The sequence below is a fragment of the Carettochelys insculpta genome, chromosome 10 (genome assembly GCF_033958435.1).
Source record: "Carettochelys insculpta isolate YL-2023 chromosome 10, ASM3395843v1, whole genome shotgun sequence".
Lineage (NCBI taxonomy): Eukaryota > Metazoa > Chordata > Testudines > Carettochelyidae > Carettochelys > Carettochelys insculpta.
The window spans coordinates 7,289,431-7,316,527 of record NC_134146.1 but is presented as its reverse complement, the minus strand read 5'-3'; the positions used below and the strand labels follow the sequence as shown (position 1 = coordinate 7,316,527).

Genomic DNA, 27,097 nt, shown 5'->3' with positions numbered 1-27,097 from the left:
CCATTAGCCTTTTTGGGTACAAGAGCACCCTGTTGACTTATATCCAGCCTCTCATCCCCTGTTATTCCCAGGGTCCTTTTCTGTTGCACTGCTACTTAGCCAGTCTGTCCCCAGCCTATAGCAATGCTTGGGATTCCTCCATTCCACGTGCAGGACTCTGCACTTCTCCTTGTTGAACCTCATCAGATTTCTTTTGGACCAATCCTCCAATTTGTCTAGGTCACTCTGGACTCTATCCCTACCCTCCAGTGAATCTGCCTGACCCCACCAGTGTAGGAGTGAGATAAACTGCTTTGCCCCTGGAGATACTACAGACTCCAAGTTATCTTGCCTCTACACTCCAAAGCAGTTACTGAGGCCAAAAGCAAATCTTATGCAGGATAATTGCACATCTGCACTACATCTCCAGCACCTATGCAGGCAAGGTATAGAGGTGTCATACCAGTATGCCTTGTGAGGCAGCTTGTACTGAATTATGCTGATCAAAGCATGGGCAACACTGGCGGTTACAACGACAAGTCCTATGGCCCCTTAAAGACTAACAAATTTATTTGGGCATAAGCTTTTGTGAGTTGGAACACACATCATCAGCATGATCAAAACAAAAAGCAGTCAAGTAGCACTTTAAAGACTAGCAAAATAGTTTATTAGGTGAGCTTTTGTGGGACAGACCCACTTCTTCAGACCATAGCCATACCAGAACAGACTCAATATTTAAGGCACAGAGAACCAAAAACAGTAAGCAAGGAGGATGAATCAGAAAAAGATAATCAAGGTGAGTAAATCGGAGAGTGGAGGAGTGCGGGGGGAGGTCAAGAATTAGATTAAGCCAAGTATGCAGACGAGTCCCTATAGTGACTCAGAAAGTTCTCGTCCCAGTTTAAACCACGTGTTAATGTGCCGAATTTGAATATAAAAGCCAGCTCGGCTGTTTCTCTTTGAAGAACGGTGCAAAAGTTATTTTTCAGTAACAAACATACCTTTAGGTCATTAATAGAATGCCCCATTCCATTAAATGTTGACTAACTGGTTTGTGGATCTGGAGCGTTTTGATGTCCGTTATGTGCCCATTAACCCTTTGTCTAAGGGAGATAGAAGTCTGTCCAATATACAAAGCGTCTGGGCATTGTTGGCACATGATGGCATATATGATGTTAGTAGAGGAGCATGAGAAAGTGCCTGTGATTCCGTGAGTAACGTGGTTTGGTCCAGTGATGGTATTTCCAGAGAAGATATGTGCGCAAAGCTGGCAGCGGGCTTTGTTGCAAGGAAAGGTTCCAGGACTGGTATTTCTGGGGTATAGACTGTGGCTGTTAGTGAGGATCCTCGTAAGGTTGGGAGGTTGTCTGTAGGAGAGAACAGGCATGTCACCCAGGGCCTTCTGGAGTGTGGCATCCTGATTAAGGATAGGTTGTAGGTCTTTAATAATGTTTTGCAATGGTTTGAGTTGGGGGCTGTAGGTGATGACCAGTGGTGTTCTGTTCTTGGCTTTTTTGGGCCGATCTTGGAGTAGCTGGTCTCTGGGTATTCGTCTGGCCCTGTCAATTTTGTTTTTTTACTTCTCCTGGTGGGTAATTCAGATTTATGAATATTTGGTAAAGATCTTGTAGTTATTGGTCTCTGTCAGTTGGATCAGAGCAAATGCGATTGTATCTAAGAACTTGACTGTAAACAATGGATCTAGTTATGTGTGCAGGATGGAAGCTAGAAGGGTGTAGGTAAGTATAGTGATCAGTAGGTTTTCGGTACAGTGTGATACTGATCAGGCCATCCTTGATTAGTACTGTAGTGTCCAGGAAATGTATCTCTTGCATGTTGTAATTGAGGCATAAGTTGATGGTGGGGTGTAGATTGTTAAAGTCTCTGTGGAATTATTCTAGAGTCTCTGTACCATGGGTCCAAATCATAAAGATGTCATGATGTGCGTCGCAGCAGGCATGGGTAAGGGACATAAGTATGAGTCAGTATTTCATTCTTAGTGTACTGTTAGAGTGATACAGCTGTATCTGTATTAATTGGGCAGTATGATTCCACACACATACACCCCCCGCCATTGGTGGTTTGAGGGATATTTAATCACGTCAGTGTAAGATCCTTAAAGACATGCTCACATCTGAATAAGTGATTTTTTTTAAACCTGCATCAGATTTTCAAAGGCGCTTAATACCCAAGAACTCCCATAGATTTCTTTATAAATGTGGTAGTCTCTAAATTTATATAATGATTTGTCAGATATGTGGCTTTTTTTAAAACTCACATAAGGACACGTGCATTTCTCCTTTGAGTTTGGAGTTGTTAATCACATAGGAAATCATTCCTGTAAAGTTCAATTGCCTCTAATGTTTGTTTCCCATGTGGTGATGACCTAATCTGTGCGACATTGCAGTTGGCACAGAAAAGTATTCTGATGTCATGGAGAAGTCTGATTGCAATTTAGGAATGAGCAGAAGATTGTGGTTCATGCTGATGTCATTCATTGTGCAGCAAGAAGGCAGTATGCTGAAGCACATGCTCTTTAGAACTTGTTCAATCTATGCAGCATTTCGATCATCTCTTTCCATTTTTTCTGCAAGGTGTCATCATCTCTTTAAATACTTCTGTAAGAATGTGTTTAAAGTGGCAAATGAGTGTGGTGATTCATCAGTGCTTTTGCCACAAGAAAAGTTGATGTGTGTGGTCCTAGACTATTCATTGCATCTGGGAGAAGTGTTTGAAAGGCTGTTTCTGTCATCACTCGCCATTACGCTCATTGTTGCCTAGTATTGGGCTCAGAACGTTATTGGAACTGTCCAGTCCTTCTGGAGCCTGGATCTGGAGATCTGAATGCCAGCTGTGGGCATTTAGGATCCTTCTGATGTGGATATTTGAAATTGATGGATACAGGAAGATGGTATTTTGCATATAGACAAGCACTTGCCTTCCCCAGCTACTGCCCTCCACAGCACCCTGCTATGTTTGGCCTGTGCCTTACTGTCATGCAGTGTGTGCTGTGAGTCAGCTGCCAAATGCATTTCCCCAACATGTCAACAGGATGCAAAGTGTGTTCCTGGCTTGTGAATTTACTTGGGCTATATTTCTGTATTATCAGGGTGCCTGCTCTGGGCCTATGGCAGGAGAGAGGAAAGTCTCTCAAGAAGTGATGTTTAGTATCTGATGCCAAATGTAATTGGTAACAACTTATAAGAAACTTGACTATTTGTAGACAGAGAATTTCAGTCACCTTGTTTTTAAGTGGGTCTTTTACCTATATATAAAGTCCAGTATCACGAGAATGTTTCACTCAATGTAAGGCGCTTGCTTCAGGGTTCTGTGTTTGTGCAACATGTAAGTACTCAATCCCAGACTCTCCGGTAGCTTGGAAAGTTGCTGACCCGTTGTCATTAAGAATAGAATGACAGTAGGGGAAAGCGATTTTTATTAATTTGAAGTGGGACATCTTGAGCTAATCAAAATCCCTGTGATCCTCACTTTTCACCTTGACATCTAAAAGGGACACTGCCAATGCAGAATTTAGTCGACTTCAAAAACTTTGCTTTAAAGAAAGATTTCAAATGCTACCTCTTTCTCTCTGCTAGCATCTGCAGTTTTGCAGCCTCTTTCCAATTTTGAACCCTGTCTTTTTCTCTCACCTGCTGCTGTTTAAAAGAGCATCACAAATAAAGGAAACTGGGCATGTACTCAGAGCTGCCTCAGAGAGACAGGTTTGAAAATGAGCCCTATGCAGAGGCTTAGCAGTAGGCCTATGCAGCATTTAACTTCCACTTAGAAGATTCTCTCAGTAGAATGCAGTGTAGATGTAGCTGTATCAGTCCCAGGGTATTAGAGAAACAAGGTGGGTGAGGTGATCTTTTACTGGACCAACTTCTGCTGGTCAGAGATAAAAGCTTTCAAGCTCGACAGATGTTTATTCGGGTCTGGGAAAAGTACTCATGTCGCAGCTGGATCAGCTTCATAGATCCAGTAACAACCCCCAAAAACACCAAGTAAGCTGTTCTCTCTAGTTAGGCATTCAGGTACCACAGAACGTACTACACAGAGTAGTCTGGGATATGCATCTTACACGCTCAAACCACCTTCACCAAACAAGGACACTCCACCAAAGTAATAAATGGCATCACAGAATGGGCCATCCAAATACTCCAAGAGAACGTGCTTCAGTACAGAAGTGAAACCCCTTCTGGCTGCACATCCCAGTTGCCACCCCACACTGGAGCCCATGGGGGGGAAGGGGCATCCTCATATAGCTGCAGTCCATACCTAATGGCGATCTCGTTAGTAAGTTTGCAGCAGACCAGGATCCACCAACACAAAGCAGCACTAGGCCCTGCTAGCAGAACCAGCGAGCACGTCTCCACTGCTGTATTGGTCGAAACACACCCTACTACAGATCTTTCAAGATCCAAGGGGCACACAGCTGCTTATCACAACATATGATGCACCTTATCCATACAATAGTGGCAACTGTTTGGGTGAAACTGGACAATCACTGCAATCTAAAATGAGCTCATACCGGAAAATGACATGACAACCACCATACTGCCTGGGTGTGAACATTTTTCACAAAGGGATCACTTTATATCTAACCGGTCAGTCCTCATCCTTAAAGAAAACTTGCACAACATGTTCCAAAGACAAGCCTGGGAAGTTACATCCATAACTTTGCAAGACTAAAAATCAGGGACTAGATAAAAATGCTGGATTTATGGCATATTATGATAAGCTGTAGTCCACTGATCCCTTTTTGTCCTATGACTGACTACAGGGGTGTTAACAGGCTCCTTGAATGAATCTTGAGAATGTGCTCGAGCTACTTAGGCTACAGAGCTACTGTTCAGTCTTGTCTTTAGCTATGACACTCTGGTGACAGGTCTACACTAAAAATGCTGTATCAGCGCCGGTGCAGCGCTTAAGTGGAGACTGCCTAATGCTAATGGAAGAAGCTGCTCATATCAGCCTAGCTAGTCCACCTCCTCAAAAGGCAGTAGCTATGTTGACAGGTGAAATTCTCCAGCTGGCACCACACTGTTTACACCAGGAGTTAGGTCAGTATAAATATGTTGCTCAGGGGAGTGAAAAATACACACCCAAGCAGCATCGTTACAATAAGCCAAGTCTGTTGTGTCCATCTCTCCTTTGTGCCTTATCCGGGCCCAACAGAGAATGGTGTAGCTTGAAAGCTTGTCACTCTCACCTGCAAAAGTTGTCCCATAAGAGAGATTCCCTCATGCCCCTTGTGTGTCCAGTCTTTCAGTGGGACATAAGTGGGACTGGACCTCTGCACACTGGTTTATTTCATTCAAAACAGAAACCAGAGAAGATACAGCGAAAAAAATTTTTCCTCTGTTCTTTCACTTCCAGCGGTCCTAAGCAGTTATTGTAACTATAGGTGAAGTGCAAAGAAATTGTGGTTGTTTTCCTTTTTAAATCTGCATGTCATTGGCCATTCAGTTGCTTTGTTTCCTTGATAGCCATTACCCTCTAGAGCAGAAACTGAAATCTATTAGTGCTGCTGTTTCATTCTGAACAATAAGTTAACTTCTTGTATTTGCATAGTCCGTGTGATCTGTGGATGACGGGATAGGGAAAAGGGAAGGAAGCGGGTTGCCTTCTAAACTCACTGCATTTTAGCTACTTTAACTGGTTCCCCAGTCGGAGAGCCCAGCAGGCCCAACCTCTGTGAAAAATGGTGGTTGGCCACATGGTGTGGTGGTAGTAATCTGTGGTGAAAAATGACAGCCTCCTGCAGGGCTGCAGAGAGGTTTGCTGGCCCCCAAGTAAATTGGTAGGGAGGCCAGCTCCAAGCTCCTGGAATGGGCAAGACCTCAGAAAATGGGGAGGAGCTGGGGCCAGCCTCTTTCATGGCACCCAAAATGCACCCTTCAGCAACAAATTAAAGGTCCAAGGCTCTGGCTGTTGCCACAGTGGTGGCAGTCAGGAGCCCAGGGCTCTTCCAAATTGCCGGTCCCCCTTCCCTGGCCTTCCCTGCCCTGCACCTCCCTCTATAGTTTGCAATAGGTTTTTTCAGTCTCCTAAAGTGAAAGAAATACTCTATAAGCCAGGACAAATTTGTCTTTAACCTCAGCATATGCCCATTTAGCATTCATTGGTGTCTCTTTAGGTGTTTCCGTGCTATTGATTGTAGCCACGTTTGAAACAGTTTTCAGATGCTGTTACTACCACGCATAATTGTAACATGGTATGTGTTTCACACTTAACATAATAGCAAAGTTACATCTATCTTCTGAAACTCTTGTAGACATGGAAGGTGGGAATTTAGAGTATGGCCTCTGCTACCTTTGTCGTTTCAATAATAATAATTTCCCAGCCCACAATCGACAGCCAGAACCAAATTATCTTGCAAAACTTTCCTTGGCAATTGCTTTTGAGTCCAATTGTAATATGGTTCTATTCTCATGGTGTCTTGTTCTGTCACTTTCTTGTCTCATTCTGCACAGGAAGCTGATTTTCTCTCCCTAGTTAATTGTTACATCTCTCCATGTACTTTTCCTCCTGTGCTTTAATATGATTGAAAAGCCAAAGGGTTTAGTTCTGATACAAACATTACCTTCAGAGCTTTAACTGTCCCAGTTCCCCTTTAATTCCCAAAGACCAGATTTGATAAGAATTCATATCTCTAAAACTTGGACTGAATCTTGCCAACTCTCTCACTGTTCATTCCCCCTCCACCCCTCACTCCCATTCCTGACTTACTGTTGTCAGCTGCTGTTACCTAACATTTCCATTCTACCCTAGCTCTGTATATGACTCTGTCCTTCACATTAACGTTTCCATGAACAATGATCATGAATTGGAACCACTTTCAGTTGTAGGCATGCTAGAAGGGTTTTCCCCTGGGCTACTTAGGTTTTTCTAAAATAAATTGAATCATATCAAATTAATTAAGGGTGGTGTCTCCTAAGCCTGAGATGGTCCAGCTGCTAAACTAAAAGGAAAGTTATTTTTGTTGCACAAAAATGGGTGAGGGTGGAGAAGCCAACTCTTGCTTTCCCATGGCTTTTGACCACAACATCAGAGCAGCTGTTAATGATTTGGGTGGTGCTGGTTGTGAGAGGACAGGTTCAAATCTCTCTGTAGAACAGTGGTCAGAAAGGAAGTCAGTCCATAAGATAAAAGAAACTGTGGAGGGAATTTGATCGGAGGAGCTATCAGATGACGACAAATAGTAGGCCATGTGGCCATTCGCATCCCTATTTCTAGTTAAAGCTGACTGGAGTTGGAAATAACTGAGAGTCATCATCTGACAGTGATTTGGTAGCATGTCTGAAATTTGGAGGGTGATTTCAAGCCATTATGTAGGAGATCAGTGCCAAGAGTCTACCACCACATTCAAGATTAATTGGCCTCTTCAAGTTTAATTTGCACTGGGGGTGGGGGAGAGGCCAAGTTTAAACACAGTTGTGAAATGTGATTGAGAGTGGTTTGTTTGTTTTGTTTTGTTTTTTTTTAATTTTTTTAAGGCAGTGCATTTTTACCCTGGTGATCGTGGTTCCTTAGCATGGTTTATAGTGTGTTTTCTTCTTGCCTGCACGGGGGCAAGGAAAAAATGCCTTATTGAGTCCAAGTGTCAGTCTGTATTGTAAAAATAGCCTTTGACTTCAAGTCACCATTCTATCCTGAGAGAGCTAAAAACCTCTGACAGCCTGGAACTGGGATACTAACTGGGGTTTCATCATGTCTCTGAAATATGCTTCAGCCCTTGTCAGTCCAAGGCTGCAGCATGGTTCTGGGACTGGTTTGAAGTATGGAAGGATTCACAGTCTCACAAAACTGTGTGACCTAATACATTTGTCTCTAAGATGTCACAGGGCTGCTTATTATTTGCTTTAACAATGCTGGGGGAAGCTGTGTGGTAACCCACTACCCCAGCACAGTTTTGTTGCAGATGTAGTTAAATCCCATGCTTTGCATGCTATTTAATAAATCCAGGTTTTTTTGTAGCTGTGAAGCTCTGTGGGGCTGTGGAAGTCTTTTCTTATAGTTCTTAGGTATGAGACGCTCAGGCAGTTAGATGCTACCCCTGTAGCAGAGCTTTAATCTCAGCAAAGAAGTCAACAACTGAACCTCAGGTAAACTTGGTGTCTAGTAATCTCATTTGAATGCTGCCCCCAGCACAGAGCATCAAAACGTGTTGGGCATTTTAAAGAAGGCTTTTGCTGCTGTAATCTTTACTGTATCTGTCTTCTGGCTGAAGAAGAGGCTTCAGCGGACAGAGCTATCCGTCCAGCACCTTTCATAACCCCTCCCCTGACTTGAATTCAAGATTTAAAAATGAATTCCTGTAAAAATTTTAAGGCTGTTTAAAAGGACACATGGAGGCTGCAGGACTAACTTATTCACCATGTAAGAATCATTGTGCTTCACAGACCACTTGCTCCTCTGTACATCAGTATGTATCAGTATGGCTGATAAATTGAACTCTCTTTGAAGTTCATGGCTTTGAAAACTCTCCAGGGGCAAGAGGTGGGGAACCTTTCTGGGTCAGGGGCCACTGACCCACAGAAAAATCAGTCGGGCCACACAAGTGAGAAGCAAGGGGAGGAAAAAAAACCCTGCACCTTATTGATGTGGTCCCCCAATGAAAAACAGAAGGGGGGAAAATGGACTCGCCTTTATCCTCTCACGTGCCAGCCCCACAGCCTAAAGGGACATCAGGCCTAGTAGATTTTGTGCCCCCCCCTCCACTCTGGCTTGGCGTATGGGGTCTAGGCATGTGGGAGGGTGCATGAGAGTACTGAGGTGGCAGGTCTGGGTGGCAGAGAGGTTGCAGACCCCCCACCCTGCAGCAGGCTGGATTTGAGGAGGATGGGCGCAGGTCCAGGCAAGCCACGGGCTATATCCAGAGGGACGGAATCTGCCATGATTTGAGGAGACAGGGTGTGGGTTTGATACAGAATACTTGAGATTCATTGGGCACAATAGGAATCCCCTCAGGGGAGTGGGAAGAGTCTGGTAAATGGTCTCCTTGCGGTATAGTATGAAAAGACTACCCTATTAGGTGTATTGCAGATAAACATGTTGGCAGGTTCAGTCATTCTAAGGCCCTTCTAATTCATGACCGTGTAACACACACCCCAGACTGTGTAGAGGGTTGTGGTAGTGACACCCTTCTGTGTTGCTGCTTCAGAGCTGGATGACTGGAAAGCATTGGATGCTAACCAGGTGCCCAGGCCTAAAAGGAGCACTCCATCCGCAATGGTGCAGAAGTAAGTAAGGGTGACAATACTGTATCCTGTCGTCCTTACTTCTGTGCCCCTGCCTTCAGAATTGGGTCAGGACCCTTACAGTTACCACACTGAAATTTAAATTTTGGAAATCAAGAAATCTACTATTTTTTTAAAAATCCTGTGACTGTTGACCAAAATGGATCATGAATCTGACAGCAGCCTAAATAGGAAATGTTCCGATTCCATCGTAGTGGGGAAGGATGTGAAAATAGATCATGAGGCAAAGGGAGCAGGGTAGAATGCAGACAAAAGTCAGGCTTTAACTAGTGAAAGCTAGCACACAGTGGCGTTCTTCACGTGGCTTCCTTATGGGTGCTCCACAGTAGGTGTCGGTGCATCCCAGTGCAGAAGGTTGGAGGTTTTTTGCAGCAGTGGTTATGTGAGATAGCGCCTTGAGGCATTCGCACCTAATGCATTGTGCATGCAGCATGACCCTCCTCAGTTCCTTCCCTACTGTCCTCAGATGTAGATAGAGCTCCTGTCCGATCAGGTATAACTAAGGTTACAGGTATAACTAAGCTACCAGTGTACCAGTGAAGATACCTCTCAGAGTAATTTCCTTAGGTTTCTTTCTAATCTCCCTCTCATCACTGAGCAAGGCCATCATACCAACAGCCCGGTCATGAACTAGTGGTCTCAAACTGTTCAAGAGAGTGGCCATGAGCTAAGAGACCCCACTCCACGATGTGCAAGAAAAACATCATGCTTACTATTTAAACACTTATACTCAGAGTGGCTCATAGATCATGTACAAGTCTCCTCCACTTCACTCTGTCTTGGGTCAAAACTTCTAGCTGACTTCAGGAGTACCCCAGTTGTTGTCCTTTAGTATCAGTAGATCTTCTCCACGTATTCTGAGGTCTTCCTCTTTATGTTTTCCTTGTGGGTTCCATTTGAGAGCTTGATGGACTATACTGGATAATGGCTTTCTGAGAGTGCACCCTAGCCACCCCCACTTTCTTCTCTTGATTTGAACATCAAGTGGTTCTTGTCCTGCTCTATTCCAAAGCTCCTCATTTATGATGAAGTCTTGTAATTTGATGCAAAGGATGTACCTCAGGCATCTGTTTATGAATGTGTGTAACTTGTGATTTGAAGACTTTTTTGGTATGCCAGGTCTCACATCCATGCAGGAGCACACTCTTCACATTTCTCTTGAAAATAAGCAGTTTCATCTTTGCACATATCATTTGTGAACTGCATTGAGAGTCTTGAATGGAGGTGTTGCGTTCATGGCATTGATATCCTTAATTGTTCCTAAGTCTCTGCCCACAATACTCCCCAAGTAGGTGAACTACTCTGCCTCTTCAGGTCATCCCCTACCAGTGTGATGGTGGTGGTGTTGGATTGGTTGATGCTCACTGTTGTGGTTTTTCCTTTGTTAATGTTCATTCCAGTCATTAAGGCAGTTTTGTCAAGTGCTGTGACCTTTTCTTCCATGCTTTCACGTCGATGTGAAAGAAGGGTGACATCATGGAGGAGGAGGAGGAGGACGTTGTTTCAAAACCAATGTCCTTGAGCTGTTCAAGAAGTGTCCACTGAATTCCCTGTTGATGGCCATCTGTTGTTCTGTTCATAATCCAATCCACTGTGATCAAGAACAGGAAAGGTGACAATAATCACCCTTGTCACACTCCCAACAGTATGCTGAAGGATTCAGTCAAGATGCCATTATGAACAACTTAGCATGTGGAGGGTTCATATCTTGAACAAATCAGGTTAATAATTTTGGATGGGATTCTGTGGTATTGCAGCAGTTTCCATAAAGTCTCTATCAGAGCCGTCTAAGACTTTTTCAAATACTATGAAAGTTATGTATGGGGGGAGTTCCACTCAAGCAAATGTTCTATAAGCACTCTTAAGGGTTGTTAATTGGTCAGTACAAGATCTCTCGTTTCGGAAGTCAGCCTGTTCTTCCCTGAGCTGTCTGTCAATTTCTTTCTTTCTTCTCTACAAGAGGATCCTATTGAACACTTTTCCTGGAACAGACAGTAACACAATGCCACTCCTTCCTTCAAGTTGCCTTTCTTTGGAAACTTGGTAAAGTAGCCATGTTTCCAGCCTTGTGGGATGTCTTTAATGTCCCAAATTTCCCCAAATAGATTATACATCATCTTGACTGATGTCTCACTGTCTGCCTTGATTGCTTCTGAAAGGATGTCGTCTGGACCAGTTGTTTTTCCACTTCTCAGATGAGCAGTGGCTTTTCTAGTTTTTTTTTTTTTTCTTTTGTAGGTATGTTGCTTTTAATTAGCAAAGGGGTATTTGCAGGTGACAAAAGACATGAGCTTTCTGTTCTCATATCCACAACCCATCTTTATTTTTCTTCTGTTTTTAACACTTCTTTGAAGTTAGGAACCTGTCTGCATTTTTCTCCTCCTAGGTGTGTTCTAAGTAGAAAGTGGATGTAAGCTGTATGGAAGACTGAGGTAGAAAAAGGATAAAGAAGTCAGAAGGAGGGACTAACTTCAACAAATCAAACTCTTCTCATTTCCCATCACAATGATTGCTTGCTCAACCTAAGAGAATAGGGTATTTCATGCAGTGCTATGTTTTCGTCTGCTATTGCAGTGTGAGGGCTACTGGGTGCTACTTTATGAAACAAAATAAGTGTCAGTAGAGTAAACCCTCGGTTTACGTCAACCCCAGCGAACTCAAATTTTCGCACAAATGAAGGGGAGACGGGAACCAGACTGCAGCCTGGTTGCCAGCTCCCCTGGGCTTGCAAACTGACCACCCCACCAAAGGTGGTCAGTTTCCTGGCTCCCAGAGTGGCAGGGAGCTGGGAAGGAGGGGGCAGCCCGGTTCCCATCTCCCCACCACTTGCAGGAACAGGGAACCTGGCCAGCTGTGAGCTGGTCATTTTCCTGGGTCCTGCAAGCCTCCAGGAGAGGGAAACCAAGCAGCAGCCTTATCTGGAGCTGCCGCTGGGTGCTGGTCTGGGAGCCTGGCAGTGGGGAAAACCCTGCCTCCCAACCAGGGACGCCGTGGCTGGCTCTGCCGGCTGGACACTGCATAAGCCAGCTTCCAGCTGCAGGGTCTCCCTGCCCCCTCACGGCATTGGCCTTTCCCCCACACACACACAAATGCGAGATACATGCATTCCACATGCATGTATCTCAGAGGATTACTGTATCTTGTTTTTAGACTTCCGTGAACAGCTCTGCCTTGAGCCTGGAAGCTATGTCACACTTCACAGTTGTTGCTAAATAAGAGGTTTTAGCTGCCCAGTAGCAGTGGGATGCCTGAAGAGTGGAGGATAGGGTGCTGGGAAAGAATGGAGGAGGTGGGGACACTGCTGCAAAGACAAGGGAGCTCCTGGAAGAATAGGGATACTTGTGGGTAGTCCTCAGTGAAGAATGAAGAAGGCTCTTGGGTAGTGAGCAGGGTGTCATGGAGGTTCTTCATCGAATGTCCCCGTGGGCGCTCCGCAATAGGTGTCGGGCTCACCCGGTGCCACAGATTGGAAATCTTCCAGCAGTTTCTCCTGGATCGCCCATGCGCCGGCGCGCGCCGCTCCCTTGCGCGTCCCTGGCAACATGCGTGATCCGGTCCCCGCCAGTTTCTTCTCAACCGCCATCGTCTGCAGACGGAATCCGCTCAGGCTGCGGCCAGAGTCAGATTAGACAGTGTTTCTACGTGTAAATTGTTGTTTCTTTTTTTTCAAAAAAAAAAAAAAAAAAAAAAAAATAATATACCAAAAAAAAAAAGAGAGAGAGGAGCGGAGAAGAAGAGTGGACGTGAAGGCCAGTAGGCCGCCTGCTGCCCTGCAGGCCAGTGTCTGCGACTCGGGGAAACAGGCACGGATTAGGTGCTAAGTACCCTATTAACAGTAAAAGACTCACCGCGATGGCTTGTTCAGGCTTTAAAAAGTGTGAGTCCTGCCGTGAAGCTATGCCGGCCTCTGATGGGCATAGTGAATGCATCCGATGCCTGGGGGAATCACACGTTACCCAGAAGTGTTCCCACTGTGCTAAGCCCACAGCCAGGGCCAGGAAAGACAGAGAAATGCATCTTAAAATGCTCTTGTTTGATAAGGCCATCCAGCCAGGCGTGCCAGAGGGGCAATCAGAAGGGCCCTCTGGGTTCCACAAGAGGAAGGCAGCTTCTCTGACCCCCTTGGTGCAAAAACGGAGGAAGCTCTCCCCAGCTCGATCCCTGCCAGCGGTTTCAGCGAGCAGGAAGGGCGGAGCACACAGCCCCCAGCCGCATACTCAGGCAAGCGGCACCGCGGCAGCGCACGTGGCAAAGGCTGAGCCTCTGATTACGAAACAGCCGGCACGCGCGGTGCCTAGAGCGTCGGCCAGGCAAGCACCGGAACCGGCGGCACCGACCCCCGCGGCACCAATGGTGCAGGACCAACAGGCACGGAGCCTGCAGGCACCGGAGGATGTTATCCGCGCGGCACCGCAGCTGAGCGTGCCGAGCGCGGCGCCGACAGCGGAGCCGAGATCCCCGGCGCGGGAGGGGGCGGTGCCAGCACCGCAGCCTTTCTCCAGACAGGGCTACACTGCTGCTAACAACAAGCCCTCCCCCTGTGCTGCACATGCCACCCAGAAGGCCTGGGTCTCCACCGGCCTATCCAGAACCACCTCCTCCGTTCCTCCAACCAAGGTCACCATGGCTTGGGCCACCTTCACACTTTCTGGGACTGGATCCACTGGAGTACTGTCACAAACCAGCGTCACCGCTATCTGTGTCATCGCGGAGGTCTCGCTCTCCCAGACATCGGGGGTACACACCCTGAGAGTGGTCCAGGTCTCCGTCCTTGGACCTATGCCTCTGCTGCCATGGTCATTCTTATCATGCTGGACACAGATACCCCAGGCCTACGCCCAGGGGCAGGTCCCCCCCGGCCGTCCAGTACCCCCGTAGGCACTCCCGTTCGGGGATGGAAACTCAGTTCTCTCAATGGGAGTTAATTTTAGAAACCCGAGACTTTCCTTCACAATCCTCCAGCGAGCAGGTGTACCATCGACCGCAGGAACCTGAGAGTTCGAGGGAGGTGTACCCTAGTGGTTCCTCCTCATCCTCCCCAGATGAGGCCATGGCCCCCGGGGATGTCGCTCCCCTCGATGACCTTAAACAGTTTCAGGAGCTGTTTAAAAGGGTGGCTTTCATGCAAGGCATTCAAAAGCCAGAAGTGCAGGAGAAACATCACAAACTCCTGAAAAATTTGAGACCCCCGGCTTCGTCCAAAATTGCTATCCCGCTGGACGAAGCCATTCTTCTTCGAGTGTGCCCGTGGGTGCTCCGCATTAGGTGTTGGGCTCGCCCAGCGCCGCAAATCGGATCTTCCAAGCAGTTTCTGCTGGACCGCGCATGCGCTGGTGCACGCCGCTCCCTTACGCGCTCCTGGCCACGTGCGCGATCCGATCCCCACCAGTTCCTCTTAACCGCCGACGGCTGCAGACGGAATCCGACTAGGCTACGGCCAAGTTAGCGTATTCAATGGTTTTAACTGTTTTTCTTTAAAGTTTTCAATTTCTTAGTCTACTGTTAAGTTAGCCAGTTGTTATTTTCAAAAAAAAAGAAAGAAACAACAAGCGGGATGGCACTCAGTCCAGTCCTAGTAACAAGCGGAGCAGCGAAGGCCAGGAGCCTAGGGCCATTAGCCCTCCTGCCGCGGCAGGCTATCCGAGAGGGGGAAAACAGCACAGAGAAGGTGCTAAGTACCTCATTAACAACTAAAAGACTCACCAACAATGTCCTCTTCAGGATTCAAGAAATGTGAGTCTTGCCGAGAGGCAATGCCAGCGTCTGATGGGCACAGTCACTGCCTTGGGGAGTCCCATGTCACGCAGAAATGCTCCTTCTGTGCAAAATTAACAGCCAGAGCAAGGAAGGACAGGGAGATGCGGCTTAAAATGCTGCTCTTCGACAAGGCCCTCCAGCCAGACGTGCTGGAGCGGCCGCAGCAGGAGGGACCCTCCAGGGCCCATAAAAGGAAAGCTGCCTCCCTCACTCCATCAGCGCAAAAACGGAAGAAAGTCTCCCCAGCCCGATCCCTGCCGGCAGCAACAGCGAGCGGGACGGGAGGAGCGCACAGCCCCCAGCCTCAGCAACAGCTGATCAGCGGCGGCACGGAGAGCCACATGGAGGCAGCTCAGCCTCCAATAATCAAACAGCCGCCCCGCACCGCAGGCAGGGCGGCGGCTAAACAAGTGCCGGTACCGGCGGCACCGCAGGCAGCGGCATCGACCCCCGGGGAACCGGCGGTGCAGAGCGCGCAGGCACGCGGCCTGCAGGCACCGGAGGACACCGCCCGTGCGGCACCGCCCATAAGCGTGCCGAGCGTGGCGCAGACAGGGCCGAGATCCCCTACACGTCAGGGGGCGGAGCTACCCCCTCAAGGGAGGGGGAAGGCTGCACAGAAAACAAGGCACCGCAGCCCCTCTCCAGACAGGGCTGCAGAGTTGCTTTCTCTCAGCCCTCCACTCATGCTGCAGACTCAACTAGAAGGCAGGGGTCCCCCCTAGCCTACCTGGAGCCCCCGTCTCCAATTTTACAATCAGCCTCTCCCTGGCTGGGACCACCTTCACCCTTCCTGGGGTTTGAGCCGCTGGAGTACTATCACAAATCGCTCTCTCCAGTGTCCCAGGTCTCTCGACGATCTCGCTCCCCCAGACGCAGAGGGTATGCACCAAGGGAGTGGTCTAGGTCACCTTCCCAAGAACAGTGCCCATGCTGCCATGGTTGTCCCTATCACACGGGGCATAGACACCACCGGCAGTCTACCAGGGAAAGATCCCCACAGACGGTCCCGTATCCCCGAGGGCAATCGCGAACGGGGACAGAGACTCAAGTATCTCAGGGGGAACTGGTTATGGAACCCCGAGATTTTCCCTTGCAAGCTTCCAGCGAGCGGATGTACCATCACCAACAGGAACCGGAAGGGTCCAGAGAGGCGTACCCTAGTGGTTCCTCGCTCTCCTCCCGGACGAGGCTACGGCCCCGGGGGACGTCCATCCTCTGGACGATCTCAAACAGTATCAAGAGCTGTTTAAAAGGGTGGCCTTCACGCAAGGCATCCAGACAGCAGAGGTGCAAGAGAAACACCATAAGCTCCTCAAAAATCTGAGACCTCCGGCCTCCTCCAAAATAGCAATACCACTTGATGAAGCAATCTTGGAGTCCGCCACTATGATATGACAGACCCCCACGACTATTCCGCCTGTCCACAAGAGAGCGGATAAGAAATACTTTGTGCCGGCAAAGGGCATGGAGTTCCTGTTCAGCCACCCACAACCAAATTCCTTGGTGGTGGAGTCGTCGCAACAAAGATCAAAGACATCTCAATTCAAGACAGGGGGAACAGACAAAGATGCCGAGAAGCTAGAGCTGTTCGGCAGAAAGGTCTACTCCTCCTCCACTCTACTGTTGTGAATGGCAAATTACGCAGCGCATCTAGCGAACCATAATTTCGACAACTACACTAGGTTAACCTCCCTCATGGACTCGCTTCCAGAGGACAAGAAACCGGTGCTCAAGGCCATCGTGCAAGAAGGCTACGCGGCCTCGAGGACGGGAGTTCAGATCACCCTGGATATTGCGGACACAGCAGCACGCTCCACAGCTACGGCAGTGGTGAAGCGAAGGGAGTCCTGGCTCCAGACTTCGGGTATACCGAGGGATCTGCAGGCAAAGATAGTCGATCTTCCCTTCGACTCGCAGAAGCTGTTTGCTGAATCAGTTGACTCTGTCCTTCATTCCAGTAAAGATTCAAGAGCCACACTTAGGACCCTGGGGATTTACACCCCTCCATACAGAAAGAAAAAGTACCACCCTCAACAAAGACGGTACCAGTACCAGCAACAGTGTCCCCAGTACCATAGGGGTTACAAGCAAGGGCGACATCAACAGCACCAGCAGTACAGAACTCCCAGGCGACGTTCCCAACAGAGCCGTGTGTCCTCCAGGCAGGGCCAAAGGCCACAAGTTTGACACACAGATCCAGGGCTGCGCCATCACTACCATCGCACAAGGTCATCCGAAGCGGTTATTCCACCATCGCCTCTGACCATTATACAACCAGTGACAAAGGATCACCACAGACAAATGGGTGCTGGAGATCATAGCCACGGGGTACGTCATCCCCTTCCAGTCGCTCCCACCACCACGACCTCCACCCAGGCCCCACCTCCAGGAGGCCTCCCATGTAGCAAGGCTCAAGCAGGAGGTAGACCATCTCATGCTCATAGGGGCAGTGGAAAGAGTGCCGGAGCAACTGCAAGGGAAAGGGTTCTACTCGAGGTAGTTCCTCACGGAGAAAAAGACAGGAGGCTGGAGGCCCATCTTAGATCTTCGAGGCCTCAACCGGTACCTGCGCAAGCAACGCTTTTGGATGATCACAATCGCCTCCATCCTTACGGCACTAGACGATGGAGATTGGTTCTCAGCCCTCGCTTGCAAGATGCGTATTTTCACATAACTATCCATCCGGCTCACAGACGATTCCTCCGGTTCATGGTAGGCAAAGAACATTTTCAACACAAGGTCCTACCGTTTGGCCTCTCCTCGGCCCCCAGAGTCTTCACCAAGACCTTGGCAGTGGTGTCAGCCTACCTGCACAGACAGGGGGTATTTATATTCCCCTTTCTGGATGACTGCCTACTCAAAGGGGCCTCGAAGGAGGAGGTACTACGCATGATACGCGTCACAGCAGGCACGTTCTCTTCGCTCGGCCTGGTTATCAATCTGGCAAAATCAAAGATAGACCCCACATAGGACATAGCGTTCATAGGGGCACGCATAAATTCTATTACAGCGAGAGTGTATCTACCAGAGACATGCTTTCAGGCCATCGGCTCCCTCATGCAAGTCATCACCTTCAGGCCTACGGTGCCAGTTCTGACGTGCTTACAGCTGCTGGGCCACATGGCAGCAGCGACATTCGTAGTACAGAACGCCAGGTTACACATGCGCAGCATGCAGCACTGGCTGGCGAGCGTATACAAACCGACAGCACACACCGTTCACAGGGTGGTGTCGCCCACAACAGAGGTGCGCAAATCCCTGCAATGGTGGGTAAACCCCAAGAACTTGATAACAGGGGTACCCTTCCACCAAACACAAATATCGGTTTTTCTTACTACAGATGCCTCCCTCATAAGGTGGGGAGCACACATGGGCGAAGAGGTGACGCAAGGGCTGTCGTCCTCCACGGAGCAGTCACTGCACATAAATATACTGGAGCTCAGAGCAGTGTTCAATGCCTGCAGACACTTTCGAGACCATATACAAGGCAAAGTAGTCGGGATCAGTACAGACAATACCTCCACCATGTTTTATATAAATCGGCAAGGAGGAGCTCGGTCCCGTGCCTTATGCGCGGAAGCAGTCCGGTTGTGGAACTGGTGCGTCGCCAACAATATAACCTTGAAAGCCTCGTACTTACCAGGCGCTCACAGTGTGAAGGCAGACCAGCAGAGCAGGCGTTTCGCACTCACACACGAGTGGCAGATCCGTCCCGATCTGCTACGACCGATTTTTCACACATGGGGTTTTTCCCAGATAGACCTGTTTGCTACTTAACACAACAAGAAGTGCCCACGATTCTGCTCCAGGGCAGGACTGGGACGGGGGTCCCTGGGGGACGCATTCGCGATCTCCTGGAGGGGCCCCATGCTTTACGCTTTTCCTCCCACAGTGCTGATCCACAAAGTCTTGCAGAAAGCCAGGAGGGAAGGAGCCCAAATGATCCTGATAGTCCCAACGTGGGATCGACAGCAATGGTTCCCCCTAGTCCTGCGCATGTCGGACCGTCCACCGATGCCCCTTCCGGTGGCGCCGGATCTCCTCATGCAAGCCCAGGGGTCCATAGTGCATCCGCACCCCCAAGGCCTGCGACTACAAGCATGGTTAATCCATGGCTCAGCTCCCTAGAGAGCGCATGCACGGAGGAAGTGCAACAAGTCCTAGAAAGTAGCAGGAGGACTTCCACCAGGAAGACCTACAAGCAGAAATGGACTCGCTTCACGGCATGGTGTTCTACCAAACAGGCTAGCCCCCCTTTCGGTGCCTATACCTGTAATATTAGAGTATTTACTGGACCTCAAGAGAGGAGGATTCTCACTATCCTCGTTAAAGGTCCACCTTGCCGCCATTTCGGCGTTCAGACATGAAGAGGAAGGGCACATGGTGTTCGCCCATCCCATGGTTACCAGGTTCCTCAAAGGGTTGGTAAACCTATACCCCCCTCGGAAACCACTTCCACCTTTGTGGAACTTGGACCTGGTGCTTAATGCGCTAACGGGACCACCGTTCGAGCCTTTGGCCACGGTTTCCCTCCGCCTCCTTACGATAAAGACGACCTTTCTTCTCACAATCACATCAGCTCGCAGGGTGAGCGAGCTTACAGCAGTTATGGCAACGCCGCCCTGCACTGTTTTTTCCAAGGAGGCGGTAACCATACAGCTGCATCCAGCCTTTGTTCCTAAAGTTTCTTCTGAGTTTCATATTAACGAACCTATTGTTTTACCCTCGTTTTATCCAAAGCCTCATAACTCTAACAAAGAGGCGCGCCTACATCTCCTGGACGTGAGGAGGGCGCTAGCCTTCTATATAGACAGGACCAAGTCCTTCCGGAAAACGGATAGACTCCTAGTCTCTCTCGCTCCCAAATCGAAAGGAGAAGGTCTCTCTTCGCAGAGAATCTCGAAGCACATCGTATCCTGCATAAAAATGTGCTACGAACTCAAAAAGACTCCTTTACTAGCCACGCCCAGGGCTCATTCCACTAGGGCAGTGGCGGCATCAACAGCCTTTTTCAAGGGCGTTGCGCTAAAAGACATTTGCAGAGCGGCGACCTGGTCATCCTACGACACCTTTGCCAAACATTACGCCCTTCACAGGGTATTCCAAGAGGATACCCGTCTCTCGACAGCAGTCCTCTCGGGGACAAGCTGCACATAATCCGATTACCCACCTCCTATCTTGGGTTAGTGCTGGATAGTCACCTAATGTGGAGCACCCACGGGGACACTCGAAGAAGAAAGAAAGGTTGCTCACCGTAGTAACGGTGGTTCTTCGAGATGTGTCCCCGTGGGTGCTCCACTACCCGCCCATCCTCCCCGCTTTGGATCTCTGTTTAGTGTTTTGCAGGAGCATCCAAGGCGGTTGGTCAATGAACTGGCGGGGACCGGATCGCGCACGTGGCCAGGAGCGCGCAAGGGAGCGGCGCGCACCGGCGCATGCGCGGTCCGGCAGAAGCAGCTTGGAAGATCCGATCTGCGGCGCCGGGCGAGCCCGACACCTAATGTGGAGCACCCATTAGGACACATCTCGAAGAACCACCGTTACTACGGTGAGTAACCTTTCTTTATGGAGTCAGCCACTACCATATGGCAGACTCCGGCCTCCATTCCGCCTATGAACAAGAGAGTGGATAAGAAGTACTTCGTCCCAGCAAAGGGCATGGAGTTCCTCTTCAGTCACCCACAACTGAATTCGTTGGTGGTCAGATTGTCCCAGCAGAGGTCAAAGACTTCTCAGTACAAATCGGGGGGATCGGACAAAGATGCGAAGAAGCTAGAGCTGTTCGGCAGGAAGGTATATTCCTCTTCCACCCTGCTATTGAGAGTGACAAATTATGCGGCATACCTAGCGAACCATAACTTTGATAATTACTCCAGGCTTACTTCTCTCATGGTTTCACTTCCGGAAGATAAGAAGCCGGTGTTAAAGGCAATTGTGCAAGAGGGCTACGCAGCTTCGAGGACGGGAGTCCAGATTGCCCTGGATGTGGCAGATATGGCGGCACGCTCAACAGCTACAGCAGTGGTCATGCGTAGAGAATCCTGGCTCCAGACATCGGGCATCCCGAGGGATCTACAGGCGAAGATCGTGGATCTTCCCTTTGACACGCAAAAGTTGTTTGCAGACTCAACCGACTCAGTCCTCCACTCCAGTAAGGACTCGAGAGCTACACTTAGAACCCTGGGTATTTATACCCCTCCATATAGGAAGAAAAAATATTACCCTCAGCAAAGACACTACCCGTACCAACCACAGCGTCCGCAGTATCAACGGGACTTTGACCAAGGGCGACATCAACAGCAGCAACAGTACAGAACTCCCAGGCTATGTTCCCAACAAAGGCGTACACCCTCGGGAGAGGCCCAAAGGCAACAAGTTTGACGGGCACGTCGAGGGCTGCACTATCACTACCATCGCGCAATGCCACTCTCGTCTCATGTTCCATCATCGCCTCGGACCGTTTCACTCCCAATGGCAAAAGATCACCGCAGACAAATGGGTGCTGGAGATTATAGCCACGGGTTACGCGATCCCCTTCCAGTTGCTCCCACCGACGAAGCCTCTCTCCAGGCCCCACCTCCGGGATGCTACCTGTGAGGCGAGGCTCAAACAGGAGGTGGACCACCTTATGTTCACAGGGGAGGTGGAAAGCGTGCCAGAATAATTCCAGGGGAATGTTTTTATTCACGCTGCTTCCTACCAGATAAGAAAACAGGAGACTGGAGGCCCATCTTAGATCTTCGGGGCCTCAACCGTTACTTGCGCAAGCAGCGTTTTCGGATGACCACAGTTGCCTTGACACTCATGGCACTGGACAATGGAGACTGGGTTGCAGCACTCAACTTTCAAGATGCTTACTTTCATATAACAATCCACCCGGCACACAGGCGCTTCCTCCGCTTCACGGTCGGCCAGGAGCGCTTTCAGCACAGGGTTCTTCCGTTCAGCCTCTCCTCGGCCCCCAGAGTCTTTACCAAAACCCTGGCAGTGGTGTCAGCCTACCTGCACAGACAAGGGGTGTTTATTTTTCCCATATCTGGGCGACTGCCTGCTAAAAGGGGCCTTGAAGGCAGAGGTCTCACGCATGATATGTGTCACAGCAGACACGTTTTTCTTCACTGGGCCTAGTCATCAACCTCACAAAGTCAAAGTCCGACCCCACACAACATATAGAGTTCATAGGGGCACGCATAAAATCTACCACATCAAGGGTGTACCTACCCGACGCCCGCTTCCGCGCCATCAGTTCACTGGTGCAAGTCATCACATACAGCCCCAAGGTGCTGGTCTTAACGTGCTTACAGCTGCTGGGCCACATGGCAGCAGCGACGTTTGTGGTACAGAATAACAGGTTGCACATGTGAAGCCTGCAGCATGGGCTGGCGACCGTTTACAAACCGGCATCCCACACTGTCCACAGGGTGGTGTCGCCCACAACAGAGGTGCGCAGATCCCTGGCATGGTGGGAAAACCCCGAGAATCTGCTAGTGGGGGGTGCCTTTTTCACCAACCACAAATTTCTATTTTTTCTTACTACCGACGCCTCCCACATAGGATGGGGAGCGCACATCGGCGACAGCGTAACGCAAGGGCTATGGTCCCCTGCGGAACAGACTCTGCACATAACCATGCTGGAGCTCAGAGCAGTGTTCAACGCCTGCAAACATTTTCAAGATTACGTACATCGCAAAGTAGTCGGGATTCAATACAGACAATACCTCCACTATGTTTTACATCAATCGACAAGGAGGAGCACAATCCCGTGCCCTATGTGCGGAAGCAGTCCAATTGTAGAATTGGTGCATCGCCAAGAACATAACGTTGAAAGCCTCGTACTTGCCGGGCGCTCACAACGTGAAAGCAGATCAGCTGAGCAGGTGCTTCGCAATCACGCACAAATGGCAGATCCACTCCGATCTGCTACGGTGTATTTTTCGTACATGGGGGTTTCCCCAGATCGATCTGTTTGCCACAAGGTCTTGCACAAAGCCAGAAGGGAGAGAGCTCGCATGATACTCCATAGCCCCGCTTGGAATCGGCAGCAATGGCTTCCCTTGCTTTTCGCATGTCGGACTGCCCACCACTCCCTCTACCGGTGGCGCTGGACTTACTCACGCAGGCTCAGGGGTCCTTAGTGCACCTGCACCCTCAGGGTCTGCACCTACAAGCATGGCTAATCCATGGCTCAGTTCTTTAAAGAGCACGTGTATGGAGGGAGTACAACAAGTCCTGGAATGTAGCCCAAGGACCCCCACCAGGAGGACTTACAAGCAGAAATGGACTCGATTCACAGCCTGGTGTTCCGCCAAGTAGTTAGCTCCCCTTGACGTTCCTATACCTGTAATACTAGAATACTTATTGGACCTCAAGAGAGGCGGGCTTTCTCTATCCTCGCTAAAGGTCCACCTCGCCGCTATATCAGCCTTTCGGCATACAGAGGAAGGGCCCACGGTATTCACCCATCCTATCGTTACCAGGTTCTTGAAGGGGCTGGTAAACCTGTACCCCTCTCGGAAACCGCTTCCACCATTGTGGAATTTGGACTTGGTGCTCAGCACGCTATCGGGTCCACCTTTGAACCATTAGCCACAGTTCCCATACGTCTCCTTACGATAAAAAAAAAAAAACAAAAAAAAAAACACCTTCCTCCTTGCAACTACATCAGCCCACAGGGTGAGTGAGCTTGTGGCAGTGATGGCAACGCCGCACTGCACAGTATTCTCAAAGGAGGCGGTAACCTTAAGGCTGCACCCAGCCTTTGTTCCAAAAGTCTCTTCGGAGTCCAATCTTAACGAGCCAATAGTTTTACCCTCGTTTTACCCAAAGCCTCACAGCTCCGGCAAGGAGGCACGCCTGCATCTCCTGGATGCGAGGAGGGCGTTGGCCTTCTACATAGACAGAACTAAGTCCTTCCGGAAAACGGACAGGCTCCTAGTCTGTCTCTCTCCCAGGTGAAAAGGAGAAGGTCTCTCTTCACAGAGAATCTCTAAGCACATTGTGTCCTGTATGAAAATGTGTTACAAGGTTCAAACTGCTCCTTTGCTGGCCCCGCCCAGGGCTCACTCCACCAGGGCGGTGGCGGCGTCAACAGCCTTCTTCAAGGGCATCGCGTTAAAAGACATCTGTAGAGCGGCGACCTGGTCATCTTAGGACACCTTCGCCGAGCCTGCCTCGGGTATTCAAAGAAGATACCCGTCTGTTGACAGCAGTCCTCTCGGGGGCAAGCTGCACATGAACCGATTACCCACCTCCTTACTTGGGTTAGTGCTGGGTAGTCACCTATTGTGGAGCACCCACGGGGACACTCGAAGAAGAAATAGAAGTTATTCACCGTAGTAACGGTGGTTCTTCGAGATGTGTCCCCATGGGTGCTCCACCACCCGCCCATCCTCCTCGCTTTGGATCTCTGTCTAGTGTTTTTCAGGAGCATCCGAGGTGGTTGGTCAAGTAACTGGCGGGGACCGGATCGCGCACGCGGCCGGGGCCGATCCAGGAGAAACTGCTGGAAGATTTCCAATATGCGGCGCCGGGCAAGCCCGACACCTATTGTGGAGCACCCACGGGGACACATGTCGAAGAACCACCGTTACTACGGTGAGTAACTTCTCTTTTTACCCTTGTTTTACCCGAAGCCTCACAACTCCAGCAAGGAGGCATGCCTGCATCTCCTGGATGTGAGGAGGGCGTTGGCCTTCTACATAGACAGAACTAAGTCCTTCCAGAAAACGGACAGGCTTCTAGTCTCTCTCGCTCCCAGGTCAAAAGGAGAAGGTCTCTGTTCACAGAGAATCTCAAAGCACATTGTGTCCTGTATAAAAATGTGCTACGAGCTTTGAAAGACTCCTTTGCTGGCCCCACCCAGGGCTCACTCCTCCAGGGTGGTGGCGGCGTCAACAGCCTTCTTTCAGGGCATCTCGTTGAAGGACATCTGTAGAGTGGCGACCTGGTCATCCTATGACACCTTCGCCAAGCATTATGCCCTACATCGGGTATTCCAAGAGGATACCCGCCTCTCGACAGCAGTCCTTTCGGGGGCAAGCTGCACATAAACTGATTACCCACCTCCTTTCTTGGGTTAGTGCTGGGTAGTCACCTATTGTGGAGCACCCACGGGGACACTCGATGAAGAAAGAGAAGTTACTCACTGTAGTAACGATGGTTCTTCGAGATGTGTCCCCGTGGGTGCTCCACCACCCACCCATCCTCCCCACTTCGGGTCTCTGTCTAGTGTCTTTCAGGAGCATCCGAGGCGGTTGGTCAAGGAACTGGAGGGGACCGGATCGCGCACATGGCCGGGGACGCACAAGGGAGTGGCGCGCGCCGGCGCATGTGCGATCCAGGAGAAACTGCTGGAAGATTTCCGATCCGCGGCGCCGGGCGAGCCCGACACCTATTGTGGAGCACCCACGGGGACACATCTCGAAGAACCATCATTGCTACGGTGAGTAACTTCTCTTTCTGCAGTGTAGAAGAAAAGGGCTGTCTGACTAGGAATGCTTAAAGTACAGTCAGAGACAGCTGTAAGGGGCACAAGGAATCAAAAGGCAGCAATCTGACATTCTGCTTAGGGAACAGTGTAGTTGTATGTGATCCCTGTGTCTTGCCAGCTCACCAGGAGGAGTGAACCCAGTCCCCTCAAAAATCCTCTTTAGAGGTCTCAACATATACAGCACCAGGGATCTGCTGAAATAAGGTCCCAGGATCTTGGGACAGTACTGTGGATTCAGGGAATGATAGTTGAAATTCTGGAATATGTGTGATTTTTTTCATTTAAAAAAAATAACTAGCTGCCCTCTCTTTCTTCCAGCCCTCAAATCCCTTCTCACCAAGCCACCTTTCCTCTTGCTTGTTTAGGTGTGACTTCAGCTATAGAACGAGCCCATTCTGCTTCCAAGTGTTATTTCACTCACTTTTCATCCTGCCCTGCTCAGTTTTTGTTTCCCGTGCTACCATACAGAGCAGACAGACGTTTTCTGGGGGTTCTGTCTGTACAACAGCACGTTGCTTACCCTTCTGGTAACAGCTCCAGAATATGCTCTCTTTGAAATTGTCAGAGGTTTTGAAGGTGGGGTTAGGTATGGTGCTGAGGAGAGGACAGAAGACACTGGCTTCTGTTGCCTGTTAAGCCCATTAGTTGAAAAGAAAATGTTCCCACTACAGGCAGAGTCTGTACGTCTTGAGTTTAGGGAGCTGGCTGTTGAGACACAGATTAACAGTCATGCCTTTCCCAGGAACCCGTCAGATTAAAAAGCACTTCCAGGTGCCTTTGGTGGCAGGAGGAGTAGTTGAAGTGTGTTGCCTGTGGCAGTGTGGTACCAGTTAGCTTGTCCTTCATACTTGAAATGCTTTCTGTCCAGGTTGTACAGAAGTTCAGACTTCTGAGGTGGGCAGGACATTTCAGTCTCAGCTCCATTAATTGTCCTTGTTTCTCAAAATAGTAAAAGTAAATCTCTGTGGTGGAATGCTCGGCAATCATAAGCCTTTGGGCCAAAAAAAAGACCCTTGCTACATTTTTTTTTTTTTCCTGCATCAAATTTTGCTCTGTTCCACAAACCTGTAGCGATGAGGAATGTCATCTACCCAGCCTTTTTGTGTGCCATGTGTTTTTCAGTGCTGCTCTCAGTGTCACTCTCCTAGCCCAGGGGTGAGCAGACTTTTAGTGTTGGGCCCCACCTTTTGTCCCTGCAAGTAGCAGCCCCCCACCTGTCTAATGTAACCCAAACCAACGGACATTTCCATTATGTTCATATGGTGGGGGCGGCTTTCACCACACATAAGAAAATAAGTATGTAAAATGTAAGAGCTTTCTTGATCACTGTGTAAGAGAGAGACCTTGGAGAAAATCTGCGGAGATTGAAAGACATCAACTGGGGTAGGCCTGGGGTCTGCTAGAAGTTTTGTCCTGAGACAGAGTGAAATGGAGGAGACTTGTAGGTGACCTGTGAGGTACAAAGGGTTTAAGTTAGTAAGTCATAGACATGGGAATGCATGTGCATAAAACAGTACCATATTTCAGCACTTGCAATGAGGTGGATGAGCCTGAGACCTGGCAGCCAATTGTGCTGTGCCCCTGCCCCCTTATGAAATTTCAGACA

At 49.3% G+C, this 27,097-nt stretch overlaps 1 protein-coding gene across 1 annotated transcript in view; it reads left to right on the top strand.

Annotated features, from left to right (window-relative positions):
• Positions 1–27,097, top strand: part of HS6ST1 (heparan sulfate 6-O-sulfotransferase 1) — a 329,701-nt gene that overhangs the window by 158,199 nt on the left and 144,405 nt on the right. The window lies entirely within an intron of this gene.